Source organism: Ascaphus truei, chromosome 9 (assembly GCF_040206685.1).
Source record: "Ascaphus truei isolate aAscTru1 chromosome 9, aAscTru1.hap1, whole genome shotgun sequence".
NCBI classification, from domain to species: domain Eukaryota; kingdom Metazoa; phylum Chordata; class Amphibia; order Anura; family Ascaphidae; genus Ascaphus; species Ascaphus truei.
Window position 1 is genome coordinate 12,977,803 of NC_134491.1, and position 17,924 is coordinate 12,995,726.

Below are 17,924 nucleotides of genomic sequence, written 5' to 3' on the forward strand. Positions count from 1 at the left end.
TACTATAAGCGCACGCGGCGGCAATGTATTTGTTTTTGGGCGACGTCGCCCGTCGCGGGCACTACGCACGGTCTAAGGCTGAGCTCATGGTGGCGGTGTCACTACGTGCGCACGCTTGCATTCGTGCGCGCTTCCCGGACTCTTACCTGATTGCCTATGGTAGTTCCTCGTGCCCGCGTCGACGCTGTTACATTTTGCCGCCATAACTCGAATGGAGAGTTCGGTGCGGCAGTCGCGTGACGTCAGCCAATGAGGGCGAACCAGCTCCGTGACATGTTCACCACGCCCCCCGCATCTCCTGCAGCTAGCGCACACCGCTGGGGCTGCAGGAATGCTCCCGCACCGCATCCATGAGCTCGGCCTAATGGTATTTCTCAGAGGGATGGCTCAGATTACTTTTTTAGAAAAGACTTTCTGGAGGTTTCTTTAATGTGTTGCTCTTAAATATGCTGCATTACACTAAGGCCCGGTCCATGGTGCCTTCGCCCACACTGAGGCGTGCGGAGGCTGTCGGAAAGCGGGTGCTTTCCCTGGCCATGGTCGACGGGGCGTTCCTAGGAGCGTCACGGAGCTGGTTCGCCCTCATTGGGCGAACCGCTCACATGACCTGTGTGTCGCGCCAAGAAATCGGTTTAAACTGATTTCTTGCGCAACGTGCGCCCCCTCCTGCCTCCGCGTGCGCCCGCACGGTGTATAGGCGCGATCAATGCCTTAAGGCAGTCAGATCGCGCCCCGTGCGGACGCCTTCGCGTGGTCTCCCACACCGTGGACTAAGGTTGGTCTCTGCCCGAGCAGGAGCGATTCGCTGTCCTGCTCACTGGGTGCTCAAGCGAGGGGGGGGGGCGTGCCAGTCTGGAGGGGGGCGTGACGTCACATCCTCAGCTCCATCTGATTGGTTGTTGTGACTGCAGTGCTCATTGGCTCTTACCTGGTCACGTGACGCGCCAGAGCACCGGGAAAACAAATTTCTTTGTCTCTCCGAGCACCGCTCCTGCCCGAGCACACGCGCACGTGCGCAGCAAGCGGCTCTTTGGACGCTTGCATCAATTAAAAGGTATTTAAACGCGCCAAGCGTGAGCACGCACGTGCATGTCTCCTCACCCTGGACGCAGCCTAAAATGAATACAAACATTGGAAGTATACAATTACAATGGCCAATCTTACTGTGTATTTTTATTTAAAAATGAATTCGATATCTACTTTCTGCTTGCAATATAGAATTGGAGCCGAATTGGCATATATAGAAAATATATACCTTTTTATTTCATAGGCTTTTTTTGTGATCCTAGCTGTTCATAAACTGATCTTCTTTCTCAACCAATAAATCCTAAAAACCCATGTGGAAGAAGGGTTTGAGGAATGCTGTATTTGTATTGTATTGTATTGTTTCATGATTAATTAGTACTTACTAGGTATAATACACATTATTTATACATTTTTGTTAAATCAAAAAATTAATTTGTAGTAATTTCAGTAAAAAAAATGACAGACATTTCTGCTACATACCATGTTAACGATTGTAGATGAGGTTGAAAAAAGACATGATCATCTAGTTCAACCTATGCTAAATTTAGACGACAGATACTTATCCTATATTTGTTCTTGCAGTATAATCATCCAGAGGGAGGCAAACAAAAAAACTCCAGTGACACATAATCCAATGATATCTTATAAGGGGGAAAATAAATTCCTTCCTAACTCCAATAATGACGATCAGATTACTCCCTGGATCAAACTCCTTCCCATGTTTACTTATTTGGTATATCCCTGTATACCTTTCCTTTTTTAAAAGATGTCCAACCTTTTTTTTAACATATCTATTGTATCTGCCATCACAGTCTCCATAGGTAATGAATCGCACATTTTAACTGCCCTTACCGTAAACCCTTTCCTTTGTTGCTGGTGAAATCTCCTTTCCTCCAACCTTAAAAGATCTCCCTGTGTCCTTTGTTCTGCCCTTGGGATGAATAGTTCTTTTGAAAGCGCCTTCTATTGACCCTGAATATATTTGTATCTAGTTATTATATCCCACTCTTAGACGGCTCTTTTCTAATATAAACAAATCTAATTTAGCTAGCCTCTCCTCATAAATCAGATTTTCCATCCTCTTTATTAATTTGGTGGCTCTTTGCACTTTTTCTAGTTTCATAATGTCTTTTTTTCTGGATATAACATCTGCTAAAATAATGTATAGATAAAAGTAGAAAATCTCCTAATCATTAGTGGGGCACAAATCCCAAACTAGGTGATGAGGGTGCAAGGCCCAATCTTGCCCAAGCCAAACATGTCACCATTACAAGACAGTTGTGTTTTTATAGTGAAAAAGGTGCTGAAACCCTATGGCCGAGGTGGGCAACCCTGTCGCCAATCACCACAAGTGGCAAATTGGCCATGAAAGTGTGGTTGCCAGCGTGTCCAGATGAAAACTTGTCTAGGCGGGAAGCGCGGCTGGGGTGGCAAGCGCGCGTGCGGCGGCCGATGGAAGCACTGGTGCTGAGGGGGCGGGCCGCAGACGGTGGCCGGGAGCAGTGAGGAGGCGAGTTCTGAGTGGAGGAGAGGATGACCAATCAAAGAACGGCGGGGGCTTAGTCCAGACCCCGGCGGCGCCAGAGACTGATATTGGGGGTGAGGGGGGGAGGAATTTTTACATGGTGTGGTGAATTTCAATTCTCATTCGCCACACCTGTGGCTACATTGAAAAATAGGTTGCCCACCTATGCCCTATGGTAAGAAAATGTATTTCTAAAATACAATAACTTGTTGGACTTTAAATAAATAAAGACAGTTACTCCCTTCCAGTTTGTATCCCAAAACATTCCTTATACGGTCATTGTCACGTGTGCTCACCACAAACCAGACTAGACCGCAAGGCTGAGGTGGGGATGTATGTAACCGCCGCCCTACAACCGAGGGAGCAGGTCCGGATTGCAGAGTCGGTGTAGGTAGCCGGGTCAGGGCAGGAGAGTGTAGGGTAGTGGAGGTACTTGCAGTAGTCAGGGGTTGGAGAGAGCAGAGTAGTCAAAGTCCGAAGCCGTGGTCGAGGAGGGGAGAGAGTAGAAGTCCAGTTGACAAGCTGAGGTCCAAGGATTCCAGAGGTCAGAAGTCTGGGTCAAAGCTGGGGTCAAACGAAAGGCGCAAGAACAAGATAACACAGCAACGGCAGGCTGTAGCAAGCACGACGGAACGAAAGTCTATGCTCAGCAATCAGCATAGGGCTGATTGAGCATATATGTGAGCAAGAGCCAATGAGCGAGTCCCAAGGGATGACATCAGACATATGTGGACCAACGATAGGAGGAAGCAGGATGTAGAACAGGTGTGGTGCCACTCGTAGGGTGTGGCGCGGAGTGTCTGCGCGGGTGGTGGTGTGTTGGGTGTGATGTTACAGTGCGTAGGTGGAGCCAGGGACAGGCCGCTGCGGCAGCGCGCATGCACGGTTGAGGAGGCACACTCGTCAGTAGGTACGGCACGTGATGTGGCCTGGAGGCGGGGTCTGCGTGCGCTCCTTACAGCGGGTAAGGAGGCGTGCGTGGTGTGTGCCGCGGCCAGGGAGCAGAGTCTCTGTGTGCTCCTTACATTCATCATCATATGAAGTTTCTTGTTGACCACCCCCAAAAAGGTGCCAGAATTGTTCTCCCGAGTTCCCCCCAAAAAATAGCCCTGGCAAGAGGATACCACTAAGGACGTCAAAGATTTAATCTCCCAAAAACCAAAACCAGTGAGATTTGGAGATTCTAGGCCAGAAAATTGAGTTTTAATGTAAAAGTGCAGACTTTTATCCATGGGACTCCATTGAAGTCTATAAGGCCGTGATTGTACGCGTAGTGCAACAACAAACTGAGGATTTTATTTTGGGCAGGAGACGGCCACGTCATGTGAGCGGTTCAGCCAATGAGGGCCAACTGCTCACGGCCACGCCTCCTGTGTGCTCAGCTTCTCTTCTCTCTGGTCTCACCTGCATGATCAGATGCCGCTCGGCGGCAGCGTGAGGTTGACGTCACCGGATCATGCTGCCGCTCGGTGGCATCTGGTATAAGGCCTTGATTATACCAGATGCCACTGAGCGGCAGCGCGATTCGGTGACGTCACCCTCACGCTGCCGCCGAGCGGCATTTTGTCAAGGAGAGGAGGCAGTCATGGAGACACGCGAGCAGACAAGGAGGCGTGGGTGTGAGTGGTATGCCCTCATTGGCTGAACCGCTCACGTGACGCAGCTATCGCCTGGGAAAAACAATTTGGAAAGTTTGTTCAGGAGTCTGTCGCTTTGCAGTTCAGAGCTGCGCGGCTGTCGTGATGGCATGATGCGACACCGCTGGCGATATTTAGGTATAATCACATCCTAATCAAGCCCTAAGTTGCTGATGCTAAAAATAAGTAAGACTCGTTCGCAGTGGCGTAGGTAGACATGGGCGCGCCCTCCGTGCAAAAATGTTCTAATGTGTTGGCCGTACACTGCTGATCGGCACTTGCCAGCTGTTCGTGCACATGCGCGGTTGGCAAGAGCCGATCGCTCATGTGCATGTGCGACTGGGAAGTGCCGATATATGGATTGGTCATCCTAGACGGTGGGCCCCCAAGGATGCGGGCCCGTGGCTTTGCGTGAGTTATAGCTACGCTACTGCTCGTTCCATATCAGAGAGAGGTGACCTGTTTCTCTTCATAACCAGAACATTTGACATTTGTGATGGTTGATGTACCTTTAAATTATTTCACAAAAAAATCAGCGCTGAAATTCTACCATTAAAGGGTTAAACAGCCTATCTTTTCGGGCCTATATCCCATTGAATGTGGTTGAAAAAAAAAATATATATATATATATATACAGAAAGTGCAGGAATAGTGCAAAATTATCCATTCCACAGCTTCACATTTACTCAGGCTGGTGGATGGAAAATCCAGACCACAGTTTACAATGTGTCTAGTTCTCCCTCACCTGCTCTTCTAATCACTAGAACAGGTATTTAGAGCAAAGAGGGTTGCTTTTCAGTCTCTCTTCTTGGAGGCTGGGGGTATTGCTGCTCCCCTGCATCCAGTTCGGGGAGGACGCCCCCTTCAAGTATCGCAGTACCCGAATATTTGCATGAACACTATGGACCGAGTTCCCACCACGAACAGATAAGACAAACAAATGTTTATTACTGTGTCTAAAGACTGAATGCTGTATCTAGTGACCCTAAATGAGAGAGCATTGTTTTAAGCTGGGGAACCAAGTTAGTTGGCCCAGCAGAAGTTAGAGAGGCTGATTCTGCTGTGTAGTTAGATCCCTGAATGGGATAGGATTTTGTTTATATGATTTATTTCTGTTTCTTAAAGTAACAGTGTGTGAAATACTATAACACTGATATGAACAAACCGCTGAAGGTTCATGTCTGAGTGCCTCCTGCCTACACATGTTAAAGCTACGGTCCCTTACTGGGATGAAAATAAAGCAGGCAGAAGCCTGAGTTAAGCAACGTAATGCTTTGTATGATCCTGTTATTTGTTATAGAAGACTGTGTCAGGAAGATCCCAGACAGACGTCAGCGCTACAAAAGAGGGGCGTTTGTCACAATATATATACATTTTCTACATATTTTTATCACAAATCCTATATGATTTTTTTCTCCCACCCCTGGTTTAACTAGCGCGTTATACCTAATTAGAAGTCCCATGCTGTGCTTAAAAGCTGTGTGAACGGCGATGCATCAGCTTAAATGGGCTTCATGTGAGTGGATATTCCAGGCAAAAGGTGACACATTGTGTGCTCATTTGCATGTCATTTCCTAGAATCCCTTACTGCAGTGGGAGCACTGTAAGCTGGGTGATAATGGTTGAAAGGCAGGGTTAATATTCTTTATTTTACATATACCTGTACACACACACATACACATATGTATTCCATTTAATATACGCAGGTTTAAAGGTGCAGTTTGCCTTGCATCTTAATTTTTTTAATGCCTTTATGCAATAAACTGTCTGATTTCGCCTCTAGTTTTTCCTCTCTCCCTGACTTTTTAAACTATGCATTTTATTACTAAAAAAACAAAACAAAAAACATTACATTAAAATGACTGCTATGCACTTCTGAATTGGTGACAAAAGAATGTCAGAATAAGACAGTTTCTCTGATAAGCTTCTCTAAAGTCTTCAAAGTAAACAGCTCTGTTCTGACTGCTTGAGTGGAGCAAGTGAGGCTGCGGCCAGGCTGGGAGCGTGTGCGCTGGTGCTCGAGCACCGTGACGGCATGCGCTCTGCTTAGCCGCGCGACTCCTGGCCAGCTAGTTGCGCGCGTATAGGGGCGTGTCGGGGGGTGCGGCCATGACGTCACGGAGCTGGATCGCCCTCATTGAGCGAACCACTCACGTGACGCACCAGCGAGCTGCAGAAACACGCTGGCCACACACATTGTTGCAATGTGTTTCATTGCGGCGAGCCCGTGCACCCGCTCAGCATCACCCTGGCCGCACCCTAAGTAGCAGAGGCTGCCATGTGAACACTATACAGGCAGGCTTTGGGCCGCACCAGGAGTGAAGGTTTTCAACCTGTGACTTGTGGGAACATGGAGTTCCCTGAAAAAGTTTGCTAATGGCGGCTATTTTGCTGTTCCCAAAGACCTTATCATTTAACTTTATTTTTTGGAAAAAAAAAGTTATTCATATTTTCATAAAGGTAATTGAATGTAATATTTAAAATTATGTATAATATGTACGGTGACCAGAACTCCCGTTTAGCCAGGTCAGTCCCGATTATTAATGAGCTGGTGTCCTAAGAGGAGAGTGGAGGTAGGAGGAGATCAGAGGAGGCCGATCAGATTAGAACAGCTGTATGCTTAACCACTTCTAGTCAGCAGGTGGCACTGCAGAGCACTGCACAGCTGCTCCTCTCTAGATCTCCCGGTTCCTTGTGTCTGTGTGTGTGTCTGTGTTGGTGGGTGTGTCTCTGTGTTGGTGTGTGTGGTCTGGTATGTGTGTATTTGTAATGCATATGTGTGCTTCATGCATTATGTGCATGTATATGTTGTATATATTTAGTGTTTGTATATGGTATGTGTGTGTTTTACACTAATGTTGCATCTTTGGTATGTGTGTATATGGTGTAGTGTTTGTGTGTATATATAGGGAGGGAGGATAGATAGGAGGGAGAAAGAGGGGTTGGGGGAGAGGGAGAGAGGATGGGGGAGATAAATTGGATGGGGGGAGAGGTAGGATAGAGGATTGGGAGATGGGGAGGGGAAGAGTGAGAGGATGTGTGTCTGTGTGGGTGTGTGTCTGTTTTGGTAAGTGTGGGTGTGTGTCTGTGTTAGTAAGTGTGGGTGTGTGTCTGTGTTGGTAAGTATGTGTGTGTCTGTGTGTTGGTGTGTGTGTGTGCTGGTACGTGCGTGGATTTGTAATGCATATGTGTGTTTCATGCATTATGTGCATGTATATGTTGTGTAGTTCGTGTTTGTTTATGGTATGTGTGTGTTTTACACTAATGTTGCATGTTTGATATGTTTGTGTGTGGTGTAGTGTGTGTGTATATATGGTGAGGGAGGATGGAGGGGGGATAAGAGTGGATAGGGGAGAGAGAGAAGATGGGGGAGGGGGAGAGAGAGAGGCTGGGGAGAGGGGAGAGAGAGGAAGGGGGAGAGAGGGAGAAAGAGGATGGGGGAGAGAGGGAGAGAGAGGAGAGGCTAGGGGAAGAGGGGGGAGATAGGATGTGGGGGAAATGGAGGAGAGAGGAAGGAGAAGAGAGGATGGGGGAGGGAGGAGAGGATGTGGGGGGGGGGAGCAGTGGATGGCACGAGGGAGGACGGGGAAGAAGGTATAAGGAATACGCTCCTGGGTTTGGCTGGAACTCATCCTTACAGAGCTATAGTGTTTCCAGACAAACTCCTGTCTAAAACCTGCAATCAAGGATCACCTACTCCTGCAATTAGACTGCAGCCTGCTGTAACGCCTGTATGCCCGCAGACCTGGCCAGTCCCCAGTACTGAGGTGGGTAAGGGTATAACACGCACCCACAGCAGTGAGGGCATGCCCGGAGTGTGGTAATAGCGTTGCCGGGCCTGGTGAGTAAGGGTTAACGTAATACTTGCAGAGTACGGGGTGCCAGAGGTCGGAGGGTAATGTCCAAGTGCCAGAGTTCAGGGGTTGGAGAGAGTAGCGTAGTGATGTCCGAAAGCCAGGGTTCAAGGGCAGGAGAGAGCAGCGTAGCCAAGTCCAAAGCAGAGTTCAAGTTCAAGCCAAAGGAATCCAAACAGGGGCAGGGACAGGAACCAGGGCTGAAACAGACAAGGGAGCTAAGCATAGACACTGCACACACAGGAGCTACAGGAAAGCTATACAGAGCAAGGACTGAGAGGACAGAGTGGGGTTATATGGGAAGGAGGGCCAATAGGGATGCAGGGAGGAGCAGAAGTTTGAGTGGGTACTTGCAGGGATAGGTCAGTGAGAGCAGGGGAGGAAACAGGGAGGTAATCAAGAGTTATAGTCTGCAACCGACGGGGGGTGGAGCCAGAGCGTGGGGGTGGCTAGTAACTAGAGCGGGTGCGCGCGCCCTCTGTAACCCTGCTATCCGCGTGCACTGCGCGTGCACCAGAGCGTGGGGGCAGTACAGCGGAGGAGGTGCACGGGAGAGGGAAAGGAGGAACCAGGTAGGGAACGGAGAGGGATGACAGAGGCACGCCGAGGAGCGCGTGACCCACGATAGGGAACCTGCGATCGTGAACACGCGCGCTGGGTGAGGGGACCGCGCACGTGCGCAGAGTGTGAACCTGGGCGTGAGGACTGTGCCGTGGAGGAACGGCTGAGGGGGGAAGGTAGAGATTGGGGACGTAGGGGAGCGGAGGGACTAGGCACTGTGGAACCTGAGGTGACGGGGACACGCTGGGAACCCCCGATCCGTTACAGTATCCCCCCCTTGAGGATCGGACTCCGGACGATCCTCCCAAGGTCTATGAGGGAACTTCCGACTGAACTGTCTGAGGAGTGCTGGGGCATGGATATGATGGGATGGTATCCAGGAACGTTCCTCCGGGCCATATCCCTTCCAGTGTACGAGAAACTGAAGTCTGCCCCTGGACCAGCGAGAATCGAGTATGGACTGGACTTCGAATTCTTGTTGTCCTTGTATGACGACCGGATTAGGTCGCTGAGGGCGATCTGGAAAATGGGCATTTTGGATCAGAGGTTTAAGGAGCGACACGTGGAAAACAGAAGGGATTTTCATAGTAGGGGGAAGTGCAAGTCGGTATGCGACCGGGTTGATCCTTTCAAGGACCTGGAAAGGACCCAAGAACCTCGGGGCCAGTTTCTGGGAAGGAGTCTTGAGCTTGATATTCTTGGAAGATAGCCAAACTCTGTCTCCAGGTTTGAATACTGGGCCTACTTGACGTCGCCGATCAGCTTGCGTTTTCTGTCTTTGAACGGAACCTTGCAAAGCTTTTAAAATCTTTTTCCAAGAATTTTGGAGACTGAAAATGTGAGAATCCGCTGTGGGAACACCAGAGGGGAGGGAGGAGACGGGAAGACTGCTGGGATGAAATCCATAGTTAATGAAAAAAGGCGACTCTTGCGTGGATTTGTTTCTTAATGAGTTAATGGCAAACTCAGCCCAGGGTAACAGGTCCACCCAATTGTCCTGCGACTCAGACATGAAGCATCTGAGATACTGTTCCAGCGTCTGATTCATTCTCTCCGTCTGCCCGTTGGTTTGTGGGTGATAACCCGAAGAACATAGAAGGGAAATGCCAAGTCTCTGAGAAAAAGCTCACCAAAACTTAGAAATGAATTGAGAACCTCTGTCCGAAACAATCGAAATAGGAACACCGTGTAATCTGAAAATTTCTTTAGAAAAAACGTCGGCCAAGGTGGCTAAATTGGGGAGACCCTTGAGGGGTATAAGGTGTGTATGCTTGGAAAACCTGTCTACTACGATAAGGATCGTATTCATCCCTTTAGAATTGGGAAGTTCCACAATAAAGTCCATGGCCCGTGGCTCAGGTTTGAGCGTGGGGTATTTCAATGCCTTACAAACTAACAATTGTTATTCCCTGATGAAGAAACCTTTGGTTTCGAAACGCGTTGGAAAGGACTCTTTGATGCGATATTCAGTTGGACATTTCATCCTGCTATTGCCGGTTTGACTCCCTAACCGGTGAGGAAATCGAGACGCGAGTTGTGGGGTCGCCGCCGAGTGACGTCAGAGATCCGGAAGCGGAGGATCGGAGGGCTGCAAGTGTGCACCAAACCACAGTGAGAGAACATCCTCACCAAAGGAATCTCCATCCTCGTGCATAACGAGTCTGCTGGGACTTCCACCCACAATAGCAGGACTAACGAGGATCTTTGTTTCGAAAGACCCAGAGGCTGCAAGCTGTTCAACATCAGACGATACCCTGCTTCGAGATCCGGTTGGCGCATGGGTAACATTAACACCTGACATGCTGGGTTTTTTCTCCCTTGATGTACGCACAATACTTACCTGTACTGTTTGAATGAATAATATTTCTTTTAATGCACTGAGCATTGTGCGCTGTGTTTTTTGTCTAGCTTTAGGGGGTGTTTTGAGCCACGGCTGCAGACGCTCCCCTATCAGTGTCCACAAGGTCACATATTATATATATTTTTTATCATCACTTATATCACTATACCCACGTGGTTGATTGTAGTTGCGCACTTTATCCACTTTGTTTCAAATAGATCAGTGAGAGCAGGGGAGGAAAAGGAGGTAATCAAGAGTTATAGCCTGCAACCGACGGGGGGCGGAGCCAGAGCGTGGGAGTGGCAAGTAACTAGAGCGGGTGCGCGCGCCCTCTGTAACCCTGCTATGCGCATGCACCGCGCGTGCACCAGAGCGTGGGGGAAGACCAGCGGAGGAGGTGCACGGGAGAGGAGACAGAGGGGAAGGAGGAATGGAGGAACCAGGTAGGGAACGGAGAGGGATGACAGAGGCACGCCGAGGAGTGCGTGACCCACGATAGGGAACCCGCGATCGTAAACGCGCGCGCTGGGTGAGGGGACCGCGCGTGCGCAGAGTGTGAGCCTGGGCGTGAGGACCGTGCCGTGGAGGAACGGCTGAGGGGGGAAGGTAGAGATTGGGGACGTAAGGGAGCGGAGGGACTAGGCACTGTGGAACCTGAGGTGACGGGGACACGCTGGGAACTGCGAGTCCCCCGATCCATTACACCTGCTTCTTGCTGCTTCCTATGCAGCTCTGCCTCATTGGCTGCCTGTTCTATTTAACTCCTGCCCCTCCCCCCAGGAATTTGCTCAACATAGACTTTGTCAATTAACTGTGCTTGCCACAGCACCTCTGTTTGGCCTGCCTTGGCCTTCTTACCATAACTCCTATTCTCTGGCAGACTCTGCCGCGCTGAAGCGGTTACACTGAAGCCCTCTCTGTTTCTGTCCTGTCTGCAGTTCCTGTTTCCCCGTGACCTTCCAGTGGCCTCCACCACTCAGCTGAACCCGGCTATGGGGTGCTATTCTGTGCTGAAGCGCTGGATCCTCTGTTCTACTGGCAAATGTGAGTACTTTGCTCCCCATTATTGATGCATTCATGGGAGAATAGTAGCAGTGACATCACAGAGACAGTGACATCACACACACACTCTAGGGAGGGGGTCCACTAGGAGGAGTACCGGAAGGGTCTGCTATCGTTCAGCCACCTGTAATACCTACCAGGACATCACACATCCCTCCCCTACTATGAGCTTGTCTCTGTGTTTTACATACTGTCACACTCACTCCACTACGCATTTGATTATTCCTTCTACAAGCAAGTTTATACACAGATTATCATGAATACCACTTCAGTGGTCTATTCAACAATTCTGTTTACCATAATCTGGTAGCGCCGATTGACGGAAATCTAGTCTGTGCTGAAGCGCTGGATCCTCTGTACTACTGGCAGACTCTGCCGCACTGAAGCGGTTACACTGAAGCCCTCAGTGTTTCTTGTCCTGTCTGCAATTCCTGTTCCCAGTGACCTTCCAGTGGCCTCCACCACTCTCGGCTGTACCCGGCTATGGGGTGCTGTTCTGTGCTGAAGGACTGGATCCCCAGTTCCTGTTCCCTGCTCTCTGCGCTGAAACGGCGCCGTTCCGGTTCCTGCCCTCTACGCTGAAGCGGCGTAGTTCCAGTGTCTGGCTCTCTTCGCTGAAGTGACTTCTACCTTGTTTCCTGATGATGACCTCAGCTCGTGACCACGACCTTCGCTCCTGTGCCGCCTGCCCTGACCCTGGCTTGTCTACCGATTACTCTACCTTCTCCAGGCCTGACCCGGCTACGTTTGACCACGGAATTCGCAACCCTGATCCGGCTTCGTGGTCTAAGGTCGTGTATACCTATTCCCACCTCAGCCCCGCGGTCCGATCCAGCTTTGTGGTGAGCATAACCATTACAGAAGGGGAGAGAGAGGATGGGGGAGAGAGAAGAAAGCAAAAAATGGGGTCACAGTTTGACATTTAATTTGTTTTGTAAATATTTTTTAATGTGTACCGGTTTTTACATTTCAAAATCTGGTCACCCTAATAATATAGAAAGCTATAAGCTTATCTAAAAATGTAATACCTACCAACAATAGTTTTACGTCCATAGGAAAACAGGAGTTCCACAATCACAATCCATTCTTATGAGGTTCCACGGGTTCGTAAATAGAGAAATAATGGTACTGATGCTTAGTAGATAAAAAGTAATGATTTCCATGGTTTGGAAATAAAATAGTTACTTATTTGTAGATATAGAGTAGTGGTACTTCATAGTATCCTAATATCACCATTAGGGTTGCCAGGCATCGAGTATTCAACCAGACTGTCCTGTATTTGGACACTGCCCAGTAATTTTTTTTAGAGGTAATACAGTACTGGACATGTATGTGCATACACCTCTCTGGACATAGTGACCTGACCGGCTTGGGCGGCCGCAGGATTTCCCTGAGCAGGAAGAAAGCAAGGATGTTGCCAGGGGGGCTGGACATCCTCCATCCTGATTGGTTGCAGCTGGGTAATGCAGCCAATCATGAGAAGGTTTCTGGAAGCCTGGGGGTGGGGCCAAGGAGAGGAGGAAACAGTATGGACCGAAGAGGGGTGTGTGTCTCAAGCACATCGCACTTTTCAAAATTGTGTCCAGTATTTTTGGAGAAGTCACCTGGCAACCCTAATCACCATTCTCCATGGAAAAATAAATCATGATTTCATTTTAGTGTATTGTTGCATATATATATATATATATATATATATATATATATATATATATATATATATATATATATATATATATATATATAAACACAAACAAGAGTAGCGCTAAAGTGTGAAATTAAACCAGGTGTTGATAGAAATATGTGCATGTATAGTTAATAAATGAATATTGAATAATCAAGATAAATCGTGCAACACCAATATATATATATATATTAAAATATAATAAGTGTAATAGAACCAAACATGTAAAGTTCGTAGATGAAAAGTCCAGATCAGGAACCAGTCTGTATGGGGAGGCAAAGCTTCTTGATATGATCTTACCAGATCACAGATATCTACAAAAAACAAAGAAAAAGAAGCGCCAGCTCCATAGCATAATACTGTAAAAATCGAGGAAATCTTTATTTAAGCATAGAGTAGTCACCATGACCTTGTCACGTTGTGCAGCCCGCAGACCAGGCCAGTCCCCTGTACTGAGGTGGGATGTTGAATATACACACCGACAGCAGAGGGAGCGGGTCCGGGATGTGGTTGTAGCGTGGCCAGGCCTGGATTAAGATTTAGAATAGTCGTTGTACTTGCCGAGTTCAGGAGTATAGAGAGTTCCGTAGTTAAATCCGTTTCCGTGTCCGAGGGTCTGAGAGGTAAGAATCGTGATGGGTAAACCGAAGTCGGGAGCCAGAGAGGTAAGTCAGACAAGCCGGTTCAAATCTGTAGGAGTAAAGACAAACAGGAGCACGACACAGTTTCCAGGCTACACAGGAAGCAAGGAGCTATGCAGAGCAAGGAAGTGAAGGCAAAGCAGGATATTTAAAGCGACAGTGACCAAACCGGAGAAGGGGCATGGCGGAGGCGTGTCGAGGAGCTGCTCGTGAGTGGCTGAGAGACCAGGGAATAGCAGAGCATAGCTGAGTCTGTAACACCAGTGCCAGAATCCAAGATGGCGACGGCAGAGTTCAAGGTATGCACTGGGCGGCGGCATGGGTAGCGACGGGGCAGGGGCAGCAGCCGCTGCAGTACTGGTAGTGGGTAAGGAGGGGACACGCCGCAAGGGACGTGGCCCCTGATTCCTTACAGACCTATACTCACATGAGAAGAAAGAAACACAGCGCACAACGCTCATAGCTCATAGCTCACGCTCATAGTGCAGCGTTCTAAGACTTGATATACCCCGTTCATGCGGTTGTTCTGTGCCACCGGAGAGAGACTATCACGCGAGCAGCGCTGCATTAGAATGATGACGTCATAACCCGGAAGTGCCGCGACGGAGTACAGAGTACAGAGAAAGCATCGTGTGTAACAGTGGACAGATCCGGTTTTCTCCTTTTTGAGCTGCGGACGCTGGACAATATCTAAACCACTGTATATACTGCTTATCCAAAGAGACCCTCCCATCCGACCTGTTTGGAACCTGGTGTCACGAAACAGCTTCACATCCTGCTGACGACATCTGATCCGGTCAACTGAGTTGGTGTATGGGTAACTTACCCCTAACATGCCTATTTATTAATACATTGATGTACGCACAATACTTTCCCTATTGATTTATTGTTATAATATAATTTTTAATGCACTATGAGCGTTGTGCGCTGTGTTTCTTTCTTCTCTTGTCTGATATTCTAGGGGGTGCTTTGAGCCATCCCCGGCACCACAGCTGCAGACGCTCCATCCAACCTATATATTTTTGGGTCACGTATTATACATTTTTATTTATCACTGTATTTATCACTTTACGTGTGTGGTATTGTTTAATTAGTGCGCACTCTCCTTTCACTTTGTCACTATACTCACATGGTGGGTAAAAACACAATCATTTGAGACAATCTGTGACAGCAGCGGGTCAGCGCAGATGGATGCACAGACAGGTGGCCAGGAACAACCGACACCCAGGCAGAGGTCTGGTGAATAAGCAGCTTTTATTGTCATTCTCTTTCTCCACTTCTCCTCTTAATCTCCCACAGTGCAGGACATTCTGGATGGTGCAGGCTCCATCTATTGGGGCACTCCGTCTGGGTATTGTCTAAGCCAGCCGGCTTAGAATGGCAGGCTTGCCCTGCGATGGGGAAGGCTCATAGCCCTCTTACTCCCCTTAGGGAGAAGAGCCAGACTTCATAATTTCCTCACCTCACACCCTCTCCCTCTGGAGGGTAGAGCAAGACCTCTGCTTCCTCTCTCTTCAGAGGTTAGCTCGAGACTCCTTTGCTTCCTTACCCTTTGGAGGGTAGAGTCAGACTGACTTTAGATCCTGCGAAAGTGAAGAGAAGTGTCCGGTGCCACAGCAGACAGTGAAATTTTACTCCAACTCCGGTAATGGTACAAAAAGGCTTTATTAAGAAAAAACACACTAAAAACAGCAGGCTACAACACAGCCTCCTCTACGCGTTTTACGCTGTGGTAGCGCTTCGTCTGGGAGTGGTGAAACGCATAGAGGAGGAGGCTGTGTTGTAGCCTGCTGTTTTTAGTGTTTTTTTTTCTTTTCTTTATAAAGCCTTTTTGTACCATTACCGGAGTTGGAGTCAAATTTCACTGTCTACTGTGGCACCAGACACTTCTCTTCACTTTCGCATGCTTCTTCTGCCGGATGCACGCTGTGGGAACATCAATCAAGGAGAAGCAGGACCCAGGACGGAAGAGCTGACAGGGGTAAGCTTGCTGGCCCTGAGCCCCGACTACAGGTGGTCCCTCCCCACTCTCCGTTTTGCTGTTCCCTAGACAGTCACTCACACTATCTGGTGTTGTATTTACCCAGCGTCACGCCTGAGCGCATGACAGTGTAAAACCTCTTGACTTTAGATCCTCCCCAGAAGAATCTAGAAGGGGCGGGCTCATGGACTGTACCCACCTTCAAGCGGCTGTACACAGGCCATGAGACACCACCTTCCTTCCTCTTCTAGTAAAGAAAAGGGGGGGGGGGGGGTTACTGCCCATAGATTAACCCACTACGGCCTGGAATTTATCAGGGCTTATGTAGTAGTTATCCTATGTGGAGAAAAACAAGTAAGATGGGACATGCCCTGTTATATATATATATTTACAGTGTTCGACAAATCCGGTCGCCTGCACGCCCCGGGCGAGTGGATTTGACCCCGTGGCGACCTCATGGCCGCCCAAGAAGCGCACGCAATTTTCCCTGCTCGCGCTATATGAGCCCATTATATGCCTCCTCCAACTGCAATGGCCGCGCGGCGTCAGATGCAGCGTTGCCATGCCAACATGACGCTCGTGACCATCACGCAGCGTCAAGGAGCTGAGGAGCACGAGACACCATTGGAGCTAGGCGCCGGCCTGCCCGCACTTCCCGCCCGGCTGCCCGACCTCCCACACAGCTGCCCGACCTCCCGCACCTCCCGCCTGGCTGCCCGACCACCCCGCATGGCTGCCCGACCCCCCCGCACGGCTACCCGACACCCCGCACGGCTGCCCGATCTCCCGCCCGGCTGCCCGATCTCCCGCCCGGCTGCCCGACCCCCCCGCCTGGCTGCCCAACCTCCCGTCTGGCTGCCCGACCCACAGCCCGGCTTCCCAGCTGGCCGGATGTGGAGGACAAGCAAGCCCGGGATGAACTGCTGCTCAGGTGGGCCCCCTCCCTTCCAATGAATACCCACCCAGTGAGTGTGAGTGTGTGTGTGTGTGTGTCTGTGAGTGTGTGTGTGTCTGTGAGTGTGTGTGTGTGTGTCACCCTCTCCTGTCACCCTCCCTCTGTCACCATCTCTCTGTCACCCTCTCCTTCTTCCTGTCACCCTCTCCTTCTCCCTGTCACCCTGTCTCTGTCACCCTCTCCCTGTCTCTGTCACCCTGACTCTTTCACCCTCTCCCTGACTCTGTCACCCTCTCACTGTATCTGTCACCCTCTGTCGCACCCACACACTCTCTCTCTTTCTCTGTCACCCACTCTCTCTCTCTCTCTCAGTCACCCACACTCTGGATCTGGATATCTTATTTACCCTGTATATCTTAACTGCCCTATACTGCACAGAAATAACCTATACTGCTTTCTTCCAGATCTAACTCTCGAGCTTCACACGGGAGACATCGGAATCCCCCTTAACCCAGAAGACAGGTAGGGAACACCTCCCCTCCAATGTATACCATTGTGGAAATGAGGGTAGCTGGACATTGAGGTACTGGGGATCAGGTAAGATCCCAGGCGGGATTGCTGCTTTAGATATTGTGAAGCGGGGGCATCCAGGCACTGGTTAAGGGATTCAGGAAACTAGTCATTCACATCTGGCTTTTATTTCTAGATCCGACATTTACACACACACACGTAATTATGTAACAAGGACTAATTGTAGTAAAGTATAAATGTAATACAATAAATAAACTGTTATGTCAAAAACGAATGTTGTTCTTACTAGGAATTTATTCATTAAAAAAAAACAGGGCTGGGGGCAGGGCTAAGTGGAGAGTATATTTTTTGGTTCGGCGAGTAGATTTTTGGGTGATTTGTCGACCACTGTATGTGTGTATATATGTGTATATATATATATACTAGCTGAGAGCCCCGGCGTTGCCCGGGATGTTTGTGGTGTGGGTGTGGCATTTGGGTGGGGAGTGGTCCACGCGGCCCATGTGCGGTGGTAGTGCTGCTGTGGCTGTACTGATGGTGATTGTATTGGTGTGCTGATTTGGGAGGGTTTGGTGCTGATGTGGGGGTGCGGATGTGGGTGTGCCGATGGGGGAGGTGCAAAGGTGGCGATGTGTGGGTGCTGATGGTGTTGATGGGGGCTGGGAATGGTGGGGAGCCGAGAATGCCAGT